The 20,495-nt window shown below is 54.6% G+C and overlaps 1 protein-coding gene and 1 long non-coding RNA gene across 2 annotated transcripts in view; one reads left to right on the top strand and one right to left on the bottom strand.

Annotated features, from left to right (window-relative positions):
* The window catches only part of RAI1 (retinoic acid induced 1), a 131,421-nt gene that overhangs the window by 33,381 nt on the left and 77,545 nt on the right, over positions 1–20,495 (bottom strand). The window lies entirely within an intron of this gene.
* LOC144335353 (uncharacterized) lies at positions 2,962–19,596 on the top strand. Its single transcript, XR_013406152.1, has 3 exons — positions 2,962–3,329; positions 17,112–17,188; positions 18,293–19,596. It is a non-coding gene; the product is annotated as an uncharacterized LOC144335353 (long non-coding RNA).

Below are 20,495 nucleotides of genomic sequence, written 5' to 3'. Positions count from 1 at the left end.
CCTGAGCATCCATCCTAGGGGGTTGGCCCCCATCCCATGACTGCAGTCATGGCGTACAAGACTCATGCAGACGCGTAAGAACAGCCACTTCTCACCTGGGGCCTCGATGTTCCAGGCACTGTCCTAGGCATTTGCATCTACAAATTCCTCACCACAATCCAATCACCACTGTTTTACATACGAGGAAACTGAGGCCCACAGGGGTGAAGCCTATTGCCTGAGATCTTGCAGTTGGTAAAGGTGCAGGGCTGGACTCAGGCCCCCACACACGTCCTTGAGTATTTGTAAGGGAAGCAGCTGTTTGGTTTTCTTGGCACAGAGCATCTGCCTGGCCGGTGAGGGCATGAGGAAAGAGGTGCCCAATCTAGTTGGGGATGGGAGGGTAAACCGGTACTACCTCTTTGGAGAGTTTTCTGGCAATATGGACCCAAATGCAAATTACATGTGCCCTCTAACCTGGGCCCAAAGTCATCTGCACAAGGCTATCAATTGCAGTGTCCTTTGCAGCAGCAAAACACTGGAGATCCCCTAACTGTCCATCCAAGGGGGATGAGGGAGATACACCTGGGAGGTTCTACTGGCTGAGTACTGAGAGAATGGAAGCACCACATAGATTAATTGGAGCAGTCTTCAAGTTGGTGAAAAAAAGTACAGTGCAGAAAGTGTGTACAGGGCCGGGTGCAGTGGCTCACGCCTGTAATGCCAGCACTTTGGGAGGCTAAGGCAGGAGGATCGCTTGAGCACAGGAGTTTGAGACTAGCCTGGGTAACATGGGGAGATCCTATCTCTACAAGAAAAATAAATTAGGCAGGTGAGGTGGTGCTCGCCTGTGGTCCCAGCTACTTGGGAAGCTGAGGTAGGAGGATTGCTTGAGCCCACGAAGTCAGGCTACAGTGAGCTGTGACTGCACCACTGCACAGTGTAGGTGACAGAGCAAGACTCTCTCAAAAAAAAAAAAAAAAAAAAAGTGAGCCAGGCACGGTGGCTCACTCCTGTAATCCCAGCACTTTGGGAGGCCAAGGCGGGATGATAACTTGAGGCCAGGACGGCCGACATGGCAAAACTCCATCAGTATAAAAATACAAAAATTAGTTGGGCATGGTGATGCACACCTGTAATCCCAGCTACTTGGGAGGCTGAGGCACAAGAATCACTTGAACTTGGGAGGTGGAGGCTGCAGTGAGCCGAGATCACACCACTGCAGTCCAGCCTGGGCGACAGAGTGAGACTGTCTAAAAAAAAAAAAAAAGTGTGTACAAAACATTTGTATAAAAAAGGAAGTTGTACTTGAATTTTTCTACCATGAGCATGTGATAGCTCCTAAAAGATGTAAAAACTTCTATGAATGGCTAGGCAAGGTGACTGAAGAAAGAGCCTGGTTTCAGGCTCGAATCTGGCACTGCCACTTTCCAGCTGTTTGACTCTAGGTTGGTGGGTTGACCTCAGTTTCCCCCTCAGTAGGATGGGACAAGCCCCAGTTGCCAAGAGGAGTCAGTTCCCCTGCATCCTGCAATGCACAAGATAGGGACCAGCCTCCCATTTTACGGATAAGGAAACAGCCCCCAAGTGGGGAAGGAGAACCAAACCTGAATTCCTGTACAGGCTGTATCCTCCTCAGTGGGTACGCAGCTTTCGGAGACCCAGCGGCCAGGACTGGCTCAAGTACTAAGCTGTGTGGGGACCCGCTGCTGCCAGGGCCAGGTATGGCTGACCCTTGAACAACACGGTCTACTTATATGTGGGTGTTTTTCTCAAACTCAATGAAAATTAGATGTAATTAGCATACCCAGCGTCGGAATAACTGAGCCAAGATCCCAGGATAGGTTTTTCAAAAGGTTACACCGAGTGTGCCTGCCTCTCCTGCCTCCCCCTCCACCACCTGAGACAGCAAGACCCTCCCTTGCTCCTGGCCCCAGTCTACTGAATGCGAGGACGGCGAGGATGAAGACCTTCACAATGATCCGCTTTTACTTCATGACTAGTAAATAGATTCGATCGTCTCCCCCTTAGGATTTTCTTAATAACATCTTGTTTTCTCTAGTTTACTGTATTGTAAGACTACAGAAAAGAATACATATAACATGCAAAATGTGTGTTTACAAAACGTGTGCTCATCGACTGGGGAGTCGAAAGTTACACATGAGGCCAGGCATGGTGGCTCACACCTGTAATTCCAGCACTTTGGGACGCGGAGGCGGGCAGACTGCATGAGCCCAGGAGTTTGTGACTACCCTGGGCGACATGATGTGACCCCATCTCTACTAAAAATATAAAAATTAGCTGGGCATGGTGATGCATGCCTGTAGTCTCAGCTACTTGGGAGGCTGAGGTGGGAGGATCACCTGAGCCCAGGAGGTCAAGGCTGCAGTGAGCAGAGATTGTGCCACCACACTCTAGCTCAGGCAACAGAACAAGACCCTGTCTCAAAAAAAAAAAAAAAAATTTGCACATGAATTTTCAGCTGTGTGGGGGTCAGCATCCCTAACCCCCACATTGTTCAAGGGCCAGCTGAACACAAAGGCACTGCTGGTTTCATGTGTTACAATGCTTTCATTCTATTTCTACCTGCAATATGCTTTCCTTCAATCATCTGAACAAAGCAACACATGTTATGAAATTTAAAAACAGAAGCTGGGCTGGGCTTTTCTGGGCCCCAAGTCTCTGCCCTGAAGGCCTGATTGGTAGGGAGGCTCCCTGTCCAGGTCCAAATCCCCACCCCAGACACCGCCTCCCTGTGGGGCCTTGGGCAGGCTATCCAAGTTCCTTGTGCCTCAGTTTCCTTATTTGCAAACAGGCACAAGAGTACCTCAGACAATGATGTGCAGATGCCAGGAGACAACGTACATGCAGCTGCCAGACCAATGTTGGGCAGAGGAGGGCGCAACTAAGTTAGCTGTTACTTTTAAAAGGTAAGTGTTTATATAATTTTTTATAACACAGGGAAAGTTCAGGAAAATCCCTGACTGGTCCTTGCTGGCTGTGGCGGTGGGGCCGGGAAGGCAGGAGCTCCTTGAAGTGACAGAAACCTGGCTCCAGCCCACAGCCTCAGGAGCAGTGCCCGGGTGGACAGACATGCTGTTCTGCCTGGTGGGGCAGTGGCCAGAGTGGGGTCCAGCTGTCTGTGTTCCCTGGCTGGCATGTTGGGAGGAACAGACTTGGCTGACTGGCCGGAGGCCCCTGCAGCCCCAGGCCCCTGAAAGGAAGGTTCAGAAAGGCCCCTGTGTTCCAGCCTGGTCCAGAGCTGGCTTTTTCCAGACCAGGGCCTCAGGAGTCTTTGGAAAGAACACCGGGTACCTGACGCCTACTGCTGACTCGCTGTGTGACCTCAGGTGAGTCACCCCAACTCGCTGGGCTTCCGCTTCCTTACCCATAAAATAGGGATAGTGATTAAATGCCCACCTTGCAGGGTTGAGCAAAGAACCCATGAGCAAAACAGATACAGAAATGCTTTGTCATCAGCATCCTCGGGGCTAATCCGCACACCGACCAGACGTGTGTTGGGCCCTGTTCTGAGAAGCAGTCTACACATTTTAACTCATAGAGGACGAAGCAGAGGCACAGAGAGGTTAGGGCACTTATCCAAAGTCACACAGCTTGTAAGTGGCAGAAGCACTATAGTAGGTAATTATTTATCTGATGCAATTTTAAATTATAGATTATATATGCAGTTAAATAAGTTACATATAAATATACAAATTATAAATAATATAGACATTATAATTATGTGACTATTAATTATGTGCCTATTATAACTCATGGCTGTGGGGTCTGGGATAAGGTTTGGAAACTTCAAACTCAGTTTCCAGAGGTAGCTTTGGCCAAGGGAAGAAGGGCTAGGAGGGAGCACTGTGGCCAGTGTGGCCCCTGTGGCAGGGGCTGCAGCAGAAGCTGCTCTTTCAGGTGCTGAGATTCTAAGCCCCATATTTCCTGGGCACCCTCTGTGTGCTGGGCATCAGGAGAGGTGCCATCTTCCCTGTCACATTGCATTTTTTTCTCCCTACCCCCCTCCACCACATTGTTTTAATCCCCAGAAAAAACTGCAAAGAACAGGAATACGTGAGCACCCCCATTTTATAGATGTGCAATTAAGGCCTGGGAAGCAAAGGGAATTTCCTGGTGAGTAGCAACATTTGGATTTGAACTCTATGGGTCTGGTTCCCAGTCTGCACCTGGGCAAGGATCCTGGGAGCAAGCAGGGATGGAAGAGGGCATCGGTGTCCCCCCGAAGAAGGGAGCCCTTGGGCTGCAGGGATGCCAAGCAACCTTGTTCTGTTCCATGCACTGTCTGTGGAGCAGCCTTCAGCTGCCTGCTGAAGCCTCCACCTTCTCTCCAGCTTACCCTGAGCCTCCACACTGGGCACAGGAGCTGAGCTGACCATTTTACAGACAGATACATTGAGGCATGGAAAGCCAAAGGCTTAGAACTCCATTTTCTAATGCCTCTGGACTCACCTCATAGACCACCTGGCCTCTCCATCCACCCTCACAACAGTCCACCCATCTATTATTCACCCACCCACCCATCCATCCATCCATCCACCCACCCACCCACCCACCCACCTGTCCATCCATCAGTCTATCCATGCATCCATGCACACACACCCATCTATCCATCCACCCATCCACTCACTCACCTGTATACCTCACGACCACCTGCCCATCCATCCACCCACCCATCCATTGACTCACCAACCTACTTTCTTTCTATCCATGCATCCAGGCACACATACCCATTTGCCCATCCACCCTTGCACACCCCCATCTGTCCATCTCAGAAGCAGTTATTAAGTGCCTACTGTATGCCACACACCTGCTAGAGACTGAACACCCAGAGACAGCTGTGGGCTCAGAGCCTCATGGAGAAGGCAAATGCCAGTGCAAGGGAAAGGGCCCTACGGCATACCTGAGTGGGAACAGGAGGGCAGAGGGGCTTCCCAGGGGCGTGACACTTCACCAGGGATGTGCTGGAGTTAACAAGGGAAAGAGGAAGAGCCTGGAAGGCAGGAGAGAGTGAGAGATGATAGTGAGAATGCAGGCTGGCTCTCAAGTGGAAGCAAAAGGCAAGAAATGAGAGATGGGCAGGGTCTATGTGGTGTGGGGCCTTCTGGGCCACAGTGGAGAGCCCCAGAGGGTGAGCAAGAGTGAGCATCACACGTGTGTGTTGGGGAGTCTGCAGTGGCTATGGCGAGGCAGGGTGGATTGGTGATGGGGGTGAGAGGGGAGGCCAGGAGGCCAGTAAACAGTAAGCTGGGACTGTGCCCCAGAGAGCAATGATGGGGCCAGACCAAAGTGGTGGCAGGGGCTGGAAAGGCAGGGCGAAATTCTAGAAATGTCAGGAACAGAGCATTGGCAGGACTTCACAGCCGATTCCAGATACTGGTGGGGAAGAAGAAATTTCTCCAAAGTCCATGCTCCTAAGCACCAGTTAGGAATCCCTTCCTCCTCCTGGACTGGAGAAGATGCCTCACCCAACCTCCCATACATATCGCCAACCCTTGATTCTGGCTTACACTTCCTGGTGTGCCACAGCCCAGCAGGGGCAATACCCTTAGGTGACAGATTGCATGTCTGAGGCCCAGAGAGGGCAAGGGGACACACAGCATGGCAGCCCAGAGCCACGCACCATCTCCGTCTCCAGCACAAGCCTGCGCCAGTATGTTCTTTCCCCTAGGCTCACTGCAGGTGGGGGGTGGCAGGGACAGAGTGTGACATTTCAGGCCTATATGGTGGTGGCCTCCCTCTGGCAGTGCCTCCTTGGCATCACTGTTTGGGTGTCAGTGGGAGTACTGGCTCCCAGCACAGGGATGAAAGGCGGATGCTGGGGGCTTGGAAGGGAGTGAGATTCCCATGGGAAAGGGATGACTCTGCATACCAGCCCCCGACAGGCTGGCTTTGATGGTGGATCAACCCCAGCGGCTCCTCGGGCACCTGCCCCTTGCTGGGAAACAAAGGCGGCAGGCGGTGGCCATGGTCGTGTGTGCACACGAGCAGGGAGCCCCCGGCAGCCCCTGCGTCTCTGCCATAGCTTTGTCTCTATTCCTGTCTCCTTTTCGGGCAAAAACCCCCCTCATGGACTGAATGCACTCCAGGTTGATGCACCCTCTGTCCCCACAGCCTCCAGAGCCCCTTGGCCACTTCCACTCCCACCCTCAGAGCCACTGCTAAAGGATTTTGTCTCCCAAACAAACTGCATTTAGAGATCACCCACTTGTTCCCTCTCAGGGCCTCAAATGAACAGCTAGTTGGGCCTTTCATGGACGTGCTCATGTCAGGGGCTTGTGGGCTACATTTGCTGAATGAATGAGTGAATGAATTTGGTGGGTGGGTGGGTGGATGGATGGATGGATGGATGGATGGATGGATGGATGGATGGATGGAATTCTAACCCCAAGCAAAGCCACTGCTGTTTTTGTTAGCCTAAGCAAAACATGATTTCCCTAAGGCTTTTAAAAACATGGTGGGTAGCTCAGAGGGCCCTTCTTAATGACACGTGGGCTGGGAAACTCAGGGGCATGGCCCTGCCAAGGCCAAACAGTGGGGTGCCCCTGAACCCTGGGCTCCTGTCTCCCCATCCATTATCATCCCAGGGTCTCCAAAGCTCCCCCTAAAGCCCCCTTTCCTGAGCTCCCACACACCCCCAGGATTTCTCCTGGCCTGTGAGTATCCCAGGCCCTGGGTCCTTAGGAGCCTCCTTATTGAGGGCCAGAGGACACGGGCAGAGGGAGGGCACATGCCTGCTTGGAGGCCGCCTAGCAGCTTTGCAGCCGGCGAGAGTAGGGCGTTTGTCATCTGCTGAGGACAGTGGGGATGGTTTAAGGTGAAATTTAAGCCCATTAGTGCTTGGCTAATGACAGCAGCAGCAACGGGGAAAATGAAGATGGCAGGGTGTGTGAGCACCCATAAATTGCTGGGGCTGGCGCCGCCTGTGTCCTTGGGCCTGGCTCCCCGGCCCCTCCACTAGCTTGCACCAAGTCGCTATCCGCCCCCACCCACCCTCATGGACCCCCCTGGCTGCTGGCCGGCCCTGGCCCCTGACCTGGCCAGGCCTCGCAGGCCGGGCCCCCAGGGTCAGTGTGCGGCTGGGGCCTCAGCCAGGGCATGAGAAAGGAATTGGCCGGGGAGCCCAAGCATGGAAGAGGCAGTATCTTCTTAATCTCCCTCCTTTTATAACTTCTGTCTTTTTTATGCACATGCAAGGATCCCAGCTCAGCCGCCAGCATCTCTTCCCCAGGCTGAGCCGTCTCCCTGCAGCTAATGCCTGACAGCTCTGTTTATGTCTCCCCATAATTCTCTGGTTTTATGTTTTTTTTTCGGGGCCATTAAGCTCCCAGCCACAGGCTCCTTCCCCTGCCCCCGCCTGCCTTTGTCCTTGAGGCTCAGCCGCCCCACCACCCTGTGGGAGACAGGCTGTCTCCCTACCCCGCAGGTGGACAAGGATCCTGTACCCTGGCCGGAGGCCTCACTCAGGATGGCTGCAGTGGAGACTTCTGGTCCCAGGCCCTCCTGACAGCAATTCCTCTTCCTCCCGCCCCTCCCATCACAGGCCTTGAACCGCCTGGTTCCAGGGGAGACCCCACCTAGGGTCCTGGAGGGCCCACCCAGCAAAGCCCTCTTGCCCTGGGCAGGGACCCTCTGCTCATCTGCCCTGCCATCCTCCCAGTCGCTGCTCCTCGGTCCCATCCTCTGGCCTCTCTTCCTGGGTGACCGTATCTCCTCCCAGAGCCACCTCCTGAGGGCAAAGCCCCCCATTTCCCTCCACCTGACCCATCTCTTCAGTCTCCACTGCAGCCATCCTGAGTGAGGCCTCTGGCCGGGGTGCAGGGTCCTCAATGGCTTGGCTCCAGTGCATCCACGGTGTCCTTAGGCCTCCTCGCCCCACAGGTCTTGCCTTCTGCCCCAGTCTTTCTATAAGGCCTCTCTGAGGAGGCCCGCAAGTCCTGGGGTCCCCCTGCCTGAAGTGTGCCCATCTGACCCCCTGCCCATCCTCACTGCCACAGCCCTATGTCTGGCCGTTTCACTACCCACCAGAAATTCCATGACCACTTGCCAGCAGGATCTCTTCGTCCCTAGCCTCTGCCCTGTGTGGCCCCTCACAAGCTTATCATGTCACTCCTTCATTATGAAGCCATCAGTGGCTCCCTATTACTTTCTGTTCCTCTAGCCCTGACCTCAGCATGCTGCTTAGACCTCTCCAGCCCCCGTGCCTCGGGGAAGCTGGCTCTCAGCCCCACATGCTGCAGTCTGAGATCCAACCTGGGCTGTCCCAAGGAGGCCTGCATGGAAGGCTTAAAAGGCGCAGCCTTATCTTGTCTCCGTCTCCTTTTGGGGGGACATCCCCACCCACCCACCTCTACTCTGGTGCCCAGCACCTCCGGCCCTGAGCGTGACCCAGCTGGCAGAGAAAGGGCTCCCCTCAGATACCCTGGCTTCTCTGTGGGGAGACCATGCCAGCAACTTTCTCCCTTGTTCGAGAAGACATGGGCCGAGAAGTCATTTCTTCTTTCTCTTCAGTTTCCTTTCTGCGGAATGGCCTTTGTCAGCCAGAGGTCCACACACCGAGTCCTGGGGGCCCCGATCCCACCTCATCTGTGAGTGCTGCTCTGGCCTCCTGGCCACCCTTTGCCACAGCCTCATCTGCCCCCTAAACTGCCTGCCACTGCCACCTCAGCCTTCTGAATACCAGGTGGCCTGGGCCTCGCTCTTCTCCTCTCTCCCCCTCATGAAAGAGTGCTGGGGAGCGTCCAGGCCTGCCTCCCCTAATGGAGCCCTGCCCACCCTGCCGGGAAGAAGTGCTAACACCAGCCACAGCCGCCGCCTTGGGTCTGAACTTCCTCCTCCTCCCATGCACTCCGAGGCCCAAGCTCTTGGCTTGGTTTCAATCGATTCCAACCTGAGTCGTCTTGTGTCTCCCCAGTGTGTCTGGCTGCAGGTCAGCAGGGTAGCACAGGCTACCCTGCTCACCCCGGCTGGCACTCCACGCAGCCCACTTCCTGCCCTTGACAGACACACCGTCACCCTGGCAGCCTCTCACGTGATGGTCAGAGCACTGCCTGGCCCTGTATCTAGCGTGTAAACTGGGCAAGCCACCTGGTCTCGTTGGGGTACTATTCTTCTCTGAACCAAGGCCCACTCAGTCCTGCCTTCACCCCACAAATAGCTACTGAGCACTGTGGATGTGTGGGGTACCCTGCCAGGCTGCCCTAGAGATCAATCCTATTGTTAAGAGTGGCCTCAGAATTGGTGGAGCCCAGTGCAAAATGAAAATGCAGGGCCTCTTGCTCACAAAGTAATAAAAACTCAAGATAGCAACAGCAGAGCAGCATGCACCAAGCACAGGGCATTTCTGAGTGCCGGCCCTGGGCAGCTGCACCAGTTATGGCCCACAAAGGTAGTCCTGGCTAGATCATGGGACCAGGTGCCACCCCCTGGCAGTGTCCCCTAGGTCCCAGGCATTCTGCTGAATGCTGCAGGAAGATCATGATTTAATCCTCATATTACACCTGTGACACCACAGATAACCAGCAATCCTCATGGTAGCAACAGTTCCTCTTTCCTGAGCACTTATCATGTGCTAAGAGTTTTACTCACATGAAGCCAATGAACCATCACAACCACCCGGTTCTGGAGCTTAAGAGATAGGGGTTCAGAGAGGCAAAGTCATTTGCCCACGATCACGAGATGGGAAAGTGCTCAAGGCTGGAGTGAGCCCAGGTTTCTGAGCTTACCGGCTCAACTGTGTACTTGGTGGCAGTGCCAGCCCTGTGCCCACCCTGCCACAAACATCACCAGGCCCACCCCTGCGTAGCAAGGCTGGAATAACAAGGCCACCGTGGCAAGGAAAACACTGAGACTCTTGGTTGGAGCCTGAGAAACGTCCTTCAGTTTCTCCCTGCAAAGAGGCAAAGGCTGAGGCTTAGGGAGGGCGATGACCTCTGCAGGATCACAGCACACAGCAGGCCTTCCAAACCCCAGTCTCCACAGTCCGGCTTCCAAAGACATTTTTTTCTGCCGTGGCAAATGCTCATGATCTGAAGCACAATGGAAAAGGCAGGATGCAAAAGCGGACATTCAACACAATCCCAATTTTCTTAAACAAACTGGGTGGTAATGCACGAAAGTACTAACATCAGTGTGTTCTCAGCAGAGGGGCTGGAGGTGACTTCATTTTCTTCTTTACATTCTTCAGTATCTTTTTTTTTTTTTTTTCTTTTTTTCAGTGAGATTTTGAAAAAAGACCAACAGCTCTGAGTTTTCTAGAATGAATGGAAACAGGAATTTGTGGAACCAAATTCTGGTTAATGGAGAGCTGCCATAGATACGGTGTGGGGATTACACATTCCCCAAGATCCAGAGCATAACACACTAATTCCGGGCCTGCTGTGGCCTGGGCCTCTCTTCCCTTCTTTGTTGAGGATTCAGTAGGCTCCTCAGGACCCAGGGGCCTGGGGTCCTCCCTGGGACATTTCCACCTGGCTTGTTGGGGAAGTCAGTGCTCTGGATTGTGTGCACCCCAGCAAAGGGCTGCGGGGGATCCTGGAGCTGGGAGTTGACTGGGCCAGGGCTCATTGGGAAGCATGTCCATGTGCATGCTACGCCCTCCTGCCCAGTCTCCATTCTGGCCCTCACTGGTCTCTGCCCCCCTCCGCCCTCCCTTCCCATCTGAGACCTCCCTCAGACTCACATCACCCCACCCTCTCCTGCTCACAACCCATGGGCTTCCAAAGCCACAAGACCAGACTCCCACCCTCCCCCGAGCTGGCCCCTGCCACCATCTATCTCCAGCACCCACAGTGCTTTCCTTTCCTGCGGTGGCCCCTTTCCTGCCTCCACACCTTTGCTGTCTGCTGCCTGGAGCACGGATTCCTGTGCCAGGCTGTGGCCGTCACATGGGGCCTAACAGCGCCGCCGCCTGTGCGCCTGCCTGTCATCCCCAGCAGACCCTACCACGCCACCGGGGTCCCCGCCCTGAGCCTCGCGCAGTGCAGTGCCAGGGAATCCATCAGCAGTGCTCTCCGCCTGCCTTGGAGGTGGGGCTGGGTTGAGGCCCCAGCACGCCCTGGAGCTGACGCCCAGCGTTCGGCAGACAGAGCAGAGCCACCTCCTGCCCAGAGAGCCCCCTGGGTCTCTGGCCTGAGAAGAGCTGACAGCTCCTTAATAGAAGCAGGCCGCGGACTCGCCTGAGTGACACCGCGCCTGGCTGAGAGGCGGTGGCTCGCATCAAAGCCTCATTTTTCTTCTTCCTGTTAGGCGCTGAAACAATTTACACAGAGCGCCCCACATGTGTCTGCGACAAAGATGCATCTTTCTCATAACTGGCAGGCATCCCCTTGGCTTCCTAGACACCCCCATCAACGCCTGGCCCCCTTCCTTAGGAGCGGGGGTCTCAGAGACATGAGGCTTGGGGAGGCCAGCCAAAGTAACAACCAGGCCATATGTTTCTTTTTTTTTTTTTTTTTTTTTTTTTTGAGACGGAGTCTCGCTATGTCGCCCAGGCTGGAGTGCAGTGGCCGGATCTCAGCTCACTGCAAGCTCCGCCTCCCGGGTTTTCACGCCATTCTCCTGCCTCAGCCTCCCGAGTAGCTGGGACTACAGGCGCCCGCCACCTCGCCCGGCTAGTTTTTTGTATTTTTTAGTAGAGACGGGGTTTCACCGTGTTAGCCAGGATGGTCTCGAACTCCTGACCTCGTGATCCGCCCGTCTCGGCCTCCCAAAGTGCTGGGATTACAGGCTTGAGCCACCGCGCCCGGCCGGCCATATGTTTCTTAAAACAAAAACAAAACCCAACAGCCCTTAAGGGCTTGGGGGTGGGGACATGCATCCTGCAGGACCAGGGCAGCTGCACGGGACACCACAATGTGAGTTCACAGGGAGGCTGCCTGGCTGCGCAGGGGCTGGCCTGGACCCCAGGTCTTCCCTGTGATGAATTCAAGTTTGAAGGCACTGGCTCCAGCGCCTACTGCTCAGGCTGGGAGGCTCCAGGGGCAGCTCCCACGAAGCCCTGTCTTCTAGAGCCAGAGCCTGAAGCCCCACCATTCTCCTGGCTTCATCCTGGGCAAAGGATTACCCACTCTTGGCTTCTAAGAAATGCCACACCCCGAGAGAGTAACAGGGTAAGTCTCACCAGCCCTGTGAGCGATCAGCACCCGGGCCCTTCATCCTGTGTGATCAAGAGTGGGGAACTGAGTCGGGCTGAACCCCAGCCTCAGGCCCCAGGGCAGGAGGTCCCCTCCCCTGACTTAACAGATGGGCCACCTTGCCTCTTGTGAAATGGGTGACTTGCAGGGAGATTCCTCACACGTGTACCTGGTGGATGTGAGTTCAATGCATTCAAATATTATACAACTATTCTTGCCTGTGTACTAGAATGTGCTATAACATCACTGTGTGACTCACACAGTAAGGCCTACGTCTTGCCGTTTGGGGCTGCACGCTCAGCCCCATGTGTCTGTGCCTCGCTTTACACGATTTTCATCTTGTGTGTACAATACAGACCCTCAAGTCCCCTGGAAGACTAGTCCACGCTGGGGATGTTTCTGGATTCTGAGGTGGAGGAGCCCTAGGGCTGGGCCCACACACCTTCCCCTCCACCTCCTGCATGGACTGTGCCTCAGTCTCTTCTGTGTGTCCAGTAGAGGCTTCTTAAATGCAAATGAGACCCTGGCAATTCCACTTCCAAGGCACACATTCAATGGGAATGCCACACACAGGCACCAAACAATGTGTTCGAGAATGTTCATGGCAGGCATATTCACAAGCTCCTCCAACTGTTTTATTTTTCAAAAAAACGTTTGAGAGATGAGGTCTTGCTATGTTGCCTGGGCTGGTCTCAAACTATCCTCCCACCTCAGCCTCCCAAAGGGCTGGGAATACAGGCGCGAACCACTAAAGATCCTCTGATTAATTACAAACAACCCAAGTGTTCATCAAAAGGAGGAGGGAGAAACAAGCTGTGGCATATGCACACAATAGAATACTACACAATACTGAAAACAAAGCACTGCCACACACAGCACGGATAGGTCTCAAAAACAGCAAAAGAAGAGGAGGCCGGGCGCGGTGGCTCATGCCTGTAATCCCAGCACTTTGGGAGCCCGAGGTAAGCTTGAGGCTAGGAGTTCAGGACCAGCCTGGCCAACATGGCAAAACCCTAAAAATACAAAAATGAGTTAGGCGCGGTGGCAGGCACCTGTAATCCCAGCTACTCGTGAGGCTGAGGCACGAGAATTGCTTGAACTCGGGAGGCAGAGGTTGTAGCGAGGTGAGATCGCGCCACTGCACTACAGCCTGGGCGACAGAACAAGATTTTGCCTCAAAAAAAAAAAAAAAAAAGAGGAAAATAAGTTGGACAGAAAAGGTTTCATGTCTGTGAAACTCAAAAGCAGACAAAAGTACTCTCGGGCAGGAAATGCTTGATGAGGAGGACAAGGGACATCTGGGGGCTGGTCATGTTCTTTTTCTTGATCTGAACTTCAGTTATACCAGTGTGTGTTTGGTTTGCAGAAATTCATCAGCTGTCCACCTATGATTTGTGCTCTTCTCCGTATGCAAGTCAATAAAAAGTTAATCAGTAAAACTAAACGAGGCTGCAGCCTCCTCTACTCAATCCCTCCCAAGGCTCCTCACCATGCTCAGGGTAAAGTGCTGAACTTCCTTGGTCCTTGTGGTCAGTGTCGGCACCACAAAATATTTCCTGTCCTCCTCAGCTAAAGGCAGCAAGCGGGTCACTAGCCCACAAACATGTCCGGAGGATGGCCATTTTTGCAATGAAATTCAAGTGGAAGTACCACATGCTGCTTTAGGGAGGAAGCCCCATGAATCTGTACACTTGTCTCTCTCCCTCTGTGCCACGAAATAGCCCAAATGGCTGCTGTTCTGTCTGCCCAGGTCCTGAGTGACATCAGTAAGCAGTCTCCCAGCTGTCTGGTCAGAGACCTGGCATGAGTGAGGGCCAAACCCTGTTTGAAGGGGCTGATATTTGGGGATATTTGTTATGCAGCACGCCCAGTCTATTTGATGAGTACAACTAGGCATTCAAGGCTCTTTGTGGCCTGGACCCTCCCAACCTCTCTGGCTTTGTGAAACAGAAACATTCTGACTGTGAGTCCTGTGGATTCTATACTCCAGGCATGCTGGGATCTTATAGCTGTTCAAATGCACCAGGATCTTTTATGACCTGGGCCGTTGTACCTGTGCCCAGCACACTTCTCCCTGCCTGCCTTCCAGGCAGACTGCTATTGCGCCTTGGCCACTCCGGCAGAGTGGGCTGCCCTGTCTTCTGGCTCCCAGGGCCCCTCGGTGCCCCTTCTACCCCAGCACAGCTTACCCCTCTCGCTGCTGCCAGCAGCTCCTTGAGGGCGGGTATGTATCAGTGGTCAATTGTCATTTCCCATAGGAACAAGCAAGGAAGGGAGTGAGGTACACAGGCTCCTGACCTCCAGCTCCTTGGGGAGGGACTTCACAGGCAGCTCCTGGTCTGGATCACAAAGCTAAGTGCAGCCCAGCACCCGTGGTCACTGGGTGGATCTCTAGGATTCCTCCAGCAGCCTCTGCATGGCCAGCAAGCTCTGAAAACACGGTGTGTCTTAAACCTGTCCCACTTCTGTACTCCCAGGGGCTGCCATTCCCACCCCAGGAAAGCAGGGGGATACGGGGAAGGATCTGGGGGAAACGGTGCTGCCAATTAACCTGTTTTAGACAATGCAAGTTGGAATCTCAGAGAAAGAACACTTTTTTTCCCCCCCAGAAAGGCCTCCATTTGAGGCTGTGTGATAAATGATCTCTGGGTTCAGCTCTGGCCTCGGAATCCCAGCTACAAATGCCGGCGGGGAACCACCCAGAGCAGGAGGGTTTCCAACCGGCCTTTATCGACTCTGCCAATCATTGGGCCAGCCCCCAAGGGAGCCTCTTGCTTTCAGCCCTAGAGAAAGGAGAGGGTTGGGGAGTCGGCAGTATGGGCAGGAGTGCAGTGGGGAGGGGGAGGCGGGTGCATGAAGGAGTGAACAGGCTGTGGAAGCACAGGCCCCCTGGATGCCCTGTGTCCTGGGCGTTCTTGGTTCGACTAAGCTCACCTCCACCTGTCTCTCCCCACAAGTCCCCCACCACAAAGCAGAAATGAATGGGATCAAACCCCTGGCCAGTCACAGCTGGCGAGTCTCTGAGCAAGCACCTCACTCTCCTCTGTGTTGCCACAGAATTTGGAAGCCCAGAGAGGTTGGGCCACTTGCTCATGGTCACACAGGAAAGTAAAGTGAGTGCTGGGAGCTGGCTCTCCTGCTTTGGTGGGGAAGCTCCCTTGCTACTGGGATTAGGGTCAGAACTTCCCTTCGACTCAAGTTGAACCTCTTAGCTGTCTAAGGTGAGGGGTACTCCTCCCCAGCTTCATTTCCCACCCCTCTCCCATGCACACTCCAACCACACTGGCTCCCACTGGCTCCTCATACACGCATGCCCCTGACCCCCAGGCCTTTGCACATGCTGCTCCCTCTGCCTGGGACCCCATCCTCCTGGGTCTTCTCCAATGAGCCCAGTCACCTCATCTGAGAAGCCCTCCCTGACTGCCCTGCTGAAGGGAACTCCCCTAGCTCCTAGTTCTTACCACTCTCCAAAATCACCTCCCTCGTATATGTATTCACTCTCTTGTCTGTCTGCACCACCAGATGGTAAGCTCTGTGAGGGCAGAGTCCATCTGTCCTGTCAGGGCATACAGCAGGCACACGCATGCCGAATGGATGGGTAGCTGCTGGTGGCACTCTAGCCTCGATCCCAGTGCAGGAATGAGGCCTGTGGCTGTTTCTGGGCTGCGCTCACACTCAGGGACTGCTGGTTCAGCCAAAAGGCCCTTGGGTGCCCTGAGACCTCCCTCCCATGCCTCTCTCCTTGCTGGGCCCCATCCTGAGACCTCTCCATCCCTGCACCTGCCCTCGCTCCTCAGTAACCACCACCTTTCTCCCACTCAACTGTGTCCCCTGCCCAGATGCCACCCAGGCCCCAGTGACCAATCAGACACTGCCCCTGCCTCCTTGGCCTGGCATTCACAGGGGATTCCCACTCACCTCCCCAACTCCCACATTTCATGCCTAGCAACAATGACTTACAGGGAGCTACTGGCACCCTCTGGAAGTCTCCCAAACTTTTGTGCCTCCCAACCTCTCCACCTGCTCCTAGTTTGCCTGGCAAAATGCTAGTGGGCCTTGTCACTAGTTCAGGAATCACCTCCTCTCAAATCTCACTGTGACTTTCCAACTGACGCCTGCCCTAGATTCCCTCTTCCCCTTCCACTGTCCCCCGGGGCACTGGCACTCCACAGGTCAGGATCCACAGCTGTCGGCCTCCTAGCGAGCTTGCTGCTTCCAGTTCCACCATGGTGCCCCTGTGCCTGGCACAGAGTAGGTGCTCAGAAAAGCTAATGACGTGGGCTGGTGAATGGATTGGTGCGATTCCAGAGGCTCAATCTGGTGGCTGCATGTGTGCCAGGAACCGAAGAGACCAGTGAGGAATCTGCCACCCCCATTTCCTTGGGCACTAGTTTAAAAAAAAAAAAAAAAGCCGTAGAAGAACTGTTTTCATTTGCCAAGCACTTACTATGTGCCAGGCCCTGTGCTGAGGTACTCACATACGGGTCACCTCTTTTAACCCTCAGGACAACACTGGTCTATCATGATCATTTCCACTGTAGAGATGAGGACTCTGAGCACAGAGAGGACAAGGAACTAGCCTAAGGTCACACAGCTAGGAAGTGAAGGAGGTGGGGCTTGAACACAGGTCTGTATGACTCCAAAACACTTCCACTGTGAATGAGCTGCCTATTCTGAATATGCAGTTCGAGGAGGTTCTTGGGGGCTCTGGTGAGGTGGGTAGTCTGCTGGGCTTCCCTCCTGAGCCCTCTGTGCCCATCATCTACAGGCACGCCTTGATGCCAAACTGCTCCCTCCCATAAATCAATCCCCAGCTTCTTTGGCTAGGAGGTGGGGGCTTGTTCCTGAAGCCTTTCTTGGCCTGGCCCTGGGCAGCTAGGACCACGCAGGAGGAAGGGTTTTCCGCAGTGTGGCCCTAAGCCCTGTGGCACCAGCACCTGGAACACATTTTATTTCAGATCCACACGTTCCCTGCAGGGTGGTGCCACCATTTGACAGCCGAGGAAACCAAGGCCCAGGCCCCACAGCAGCTCCAGCTTCTGGACTCTGGAAAGGTACACCCTTTGACTTCTGGGTGGGGCTGGGGGCCTCCTTGGTGTGGGACTCTGGGAGTGGATACTGGATGTCAGGGGCCCCTCTCCATGGCAGGGGACCCAGGACCAGGCCACTAACTGAGCTGCCATAAACCCTCAGCATCCAGGAGTTCCCAGGCCAGGGACATTGGGCTGAGCCAAACTTCTGGGTACAGTCTGGGTGACCTTGACCCTGATGCCAAGCCCATCCTGGCTAACAGTAAAGTTTTCCTTGGGGTCACTGGCCCCTCACTGTCTACCCTTCCACCATTACAGCACTGCTCAAGCACACAGCCACAGTGACCTGGACGCTTGTCTTTCTTTCTCCCAGGGCTGGCGGTAGGTGGGGGCAGAACCCTGTCTGGGTGCCCAGTCCTGTCCAGCACAGGGCTCTGACCAGGAGGGAGCCCTCTGCGGATGTCTGTTAGATGAGTGAATGGATAGTTATGCATTTATTTCCCTTCTGCTATGTTCTACAGCCCACCTCCTCCAGGAAGCCCTCCCTGAACAACTTCCATCTATTACCCCAAGCATCCAGAGCCCTTAATAAGCACAAATCTCACCCCAAGACTCAATTTAGCCCCAGATCAAGATGACAGCATCCTAGTGGGCTCTGTCCAACTTGTACTCAGCTTCAGGGACAGAGCTTCCACTTCTTTTCACAGCTCTGTATTCAGCATCCACTGGGGGCCTGTCTCCACGCTCGGTGCTGAGTGGAGCAGTGGGCAGGCCAGGCACGGCCTCTGCCCTTGAAGACAAGCACCGAACATTCTAGGTCAGCTGGGTCCCCTCTGGCTAGCCTGGCTCTTGGCAAACCTCACCCCAAAATATGTGAGGACATGGGGAACTATTCCAGCGTATTAAGGGCGAAAAGCAGGTCACTGAGGGTATGCAGAAAGAACACGATGCCACTTCTGTTTTAAAAAAAATGTGTATCTGTACCTGGTTCTGAAGCAACTGGGCCCAAAATGTGACCTGGCCATCAGGGGGTGGGGTGGTGGGGTGAGACTGCAGGGAAACATTATTTTCTTGATACTTCTGTTTGCTGAATGTTCTGCAATGAACATATATATCATTTGTCACTAGGTGGAGAGACTGCCGCTGGACGCATCCATAGCTGGGCTGAAGTCGGTGTCTCAACTTGTGTCCTGGTTTCTGCAGATGCAGAGACAATTCCTCCAGGGCAGGCCACTCAGATGTGGCAAGGGCCCACAAGCTCCCTGCCCGCCTCTGCTTCTCTAGGCATGCTGTCCCGAGGTCTGAGGCCATACCACCCTTCCCCACATGGGGATAGGCATACAGGAAGTGCATCTTAACAGCTTGCAGAGAGCAGCCAGCCTCCCCTGCTTTCTGCCTGGGCAGGTGTTCTCACCTGTGCAGGCCTCAGTATCCTTAGCTGCACAATTAGGGTGATACTCCCCAAACCCAAATCTCTGTTCCTCCTCAGCTGAAAACCTTCCACGGCGACCAAGGGCCCTAAGTAAAAACCCTCTTGCTTTGCATCCAAGGTCCTGCACCCTCTGACCCCTGCTCCCGCTACCAGCCCCCCCGCCCCACCAAAACAGGTCAGCCTGTAATCCACCTATCAGCTGGGCAGCTTCATACCCCTGGGCCTTTGTACACACCAGTCCCTCTGTCCAGAACACACAGAGCCTCCCCTATTCATCCTTCACAACCCTGCCTAGCATCAGCCCCCATGAAGGGCCCTCTGCGACACCCTCACCACCCTGAGTATGCTCCTGGTACATACGTTGATCATCGCACAACTGCAATTAGGGGTTGGCGTGTCTGTCTCCTACCAAACCAGACGCGACAGGGATTGGGCCTTTTGTCTTTGTTTTAAATCTCTGGTGCCCAGATACTGCCTGCAGACAAACAGGCACTCAGGAACGTCTAGCTGACAGGTGGGTGAGTCAGTAAACAACATCTGCACAGCCCTTTACAGTTTACGAAGCCTTTTCCCGTCCTCCATCTCACGAGCCTCCTCTTACCAGGGCAGCGAGGAGGGGAGGCTCCCAGAGCCCGTCCCTGACCACAGGTGCTGCCTCTGAAGGCCTGGGAGCTTCAGGGCCCCTTGTCTTCACCTAGGCAGGAGCAGGGGTCTGCAGGGCTCATCAAAAGCAGCTGGGACCTCCTTTCAGCTGTAAGCCACCCATTTCCTCTGCCAAGGGCTCCCTCCCCACCCATCCCCTGGAGAGAGTTTGCTGAGTGCCCAGGTGGTGGCCGGGTTGGTAGGGCTCGTGGCGGCCCTGCCATCCTGCCCAGAGCTGCCGGGATGTGGCCGCTGGAGCAGCAGCTCCACCACCGAGTCTTGGTAACAGTTGCTATGTAAAACGCTCGGAGGGGGAATTTACTGTCAGCGTTAATAATAGATGAAGGTTTCAGAATTTTTGATGCCTTACGTTCTAAGCCGTTTGATTTATAATGTCTCTGGAAAGGGAGAGATGAGGGTGGGGGCGAGGTAGGAGGCCCAAAGGCATGAGCTGGGAGCTCATCTCCCTGCACCTTTGGCAGACAGGGAAACTGACGCCCGGAAGGGGAAAGCTACTGAGTCGTGTTCCTCCAGAATGCCAGGACCCATGGGGACTTCAGATGCCCAATGCTGCCCTGTACTATGGGAGGGGAAACCAAGTCTCAGCCTCTCCCGCCCCGGCGCCTGGGGTTGTTTTGATGGATTACTGCTTCTCCTTTTAGCGTGAGCAGGTGTGTCTCAAGTAGTCTCCGGAAGCGGCATTGATGGGCGCCTGCGGCGGGGGCTGTGTGGGGCTGATTACAGGCGCTACAGAGGCAAAATGCGAGTCCCAACTTCCCTTCTGCTTAGCTGCAAGTGGCAGCGGCTGTTGAGTTGGGGGGGAAAAATCCTCCGAGAAGAGGCGGCAGCCACGGCTGGGCAGGAAACAGGGCTGTTTAACTGGGGTCCTGCCGCCCCAAGAAAGCCGCAGTGCCCGAAGGGGAAGGTGGAGCGCAGGCAAGGCACACACTGGCAGGTGGGCCCGGCTGCAGGCAGGCTGTCTCCCACCCCTAACGTAGGCTGGAGTTACTGGAATTGAACTGGTCCGCAGGAGGGCGGCTCCCCGCCACCCCCGCCCCCGCAGACTTGACCCACAGTGCCTCCTGACCCGGAGCTCTCTCCTGCCTCCGCAAACCCACCTTGGCCTCTCAGTCCAGGCTCAGGAAATCTTTCCTGACTCTGCAGCCAAATGAGTTGCAGTCTTCAGGCCAGAGAAGCCAGGCCCAGGGCTGAGCACCCAACACCTCCACAGCTGTCCCCACTTATAAACTGGAGTAT

Source organism: Macaca mulatta, chromosome 16 (genome assembly GCF_049350105.2).
Source record: "Macaca mulatta isolate MMU2019108-1 chromosome 16, T2T-MMU8v2.0, whole genome shotgun sequence".
NCBI classification, from domain to species: Eukaryota; Metazoa; Chordata; class Mammalia; order Primates; family Cercopithecidae; genus Macaca; species Macaca mulatta.
This window is presented reverse-complemented; position numbering and strand designations above follow the sequence as displayed.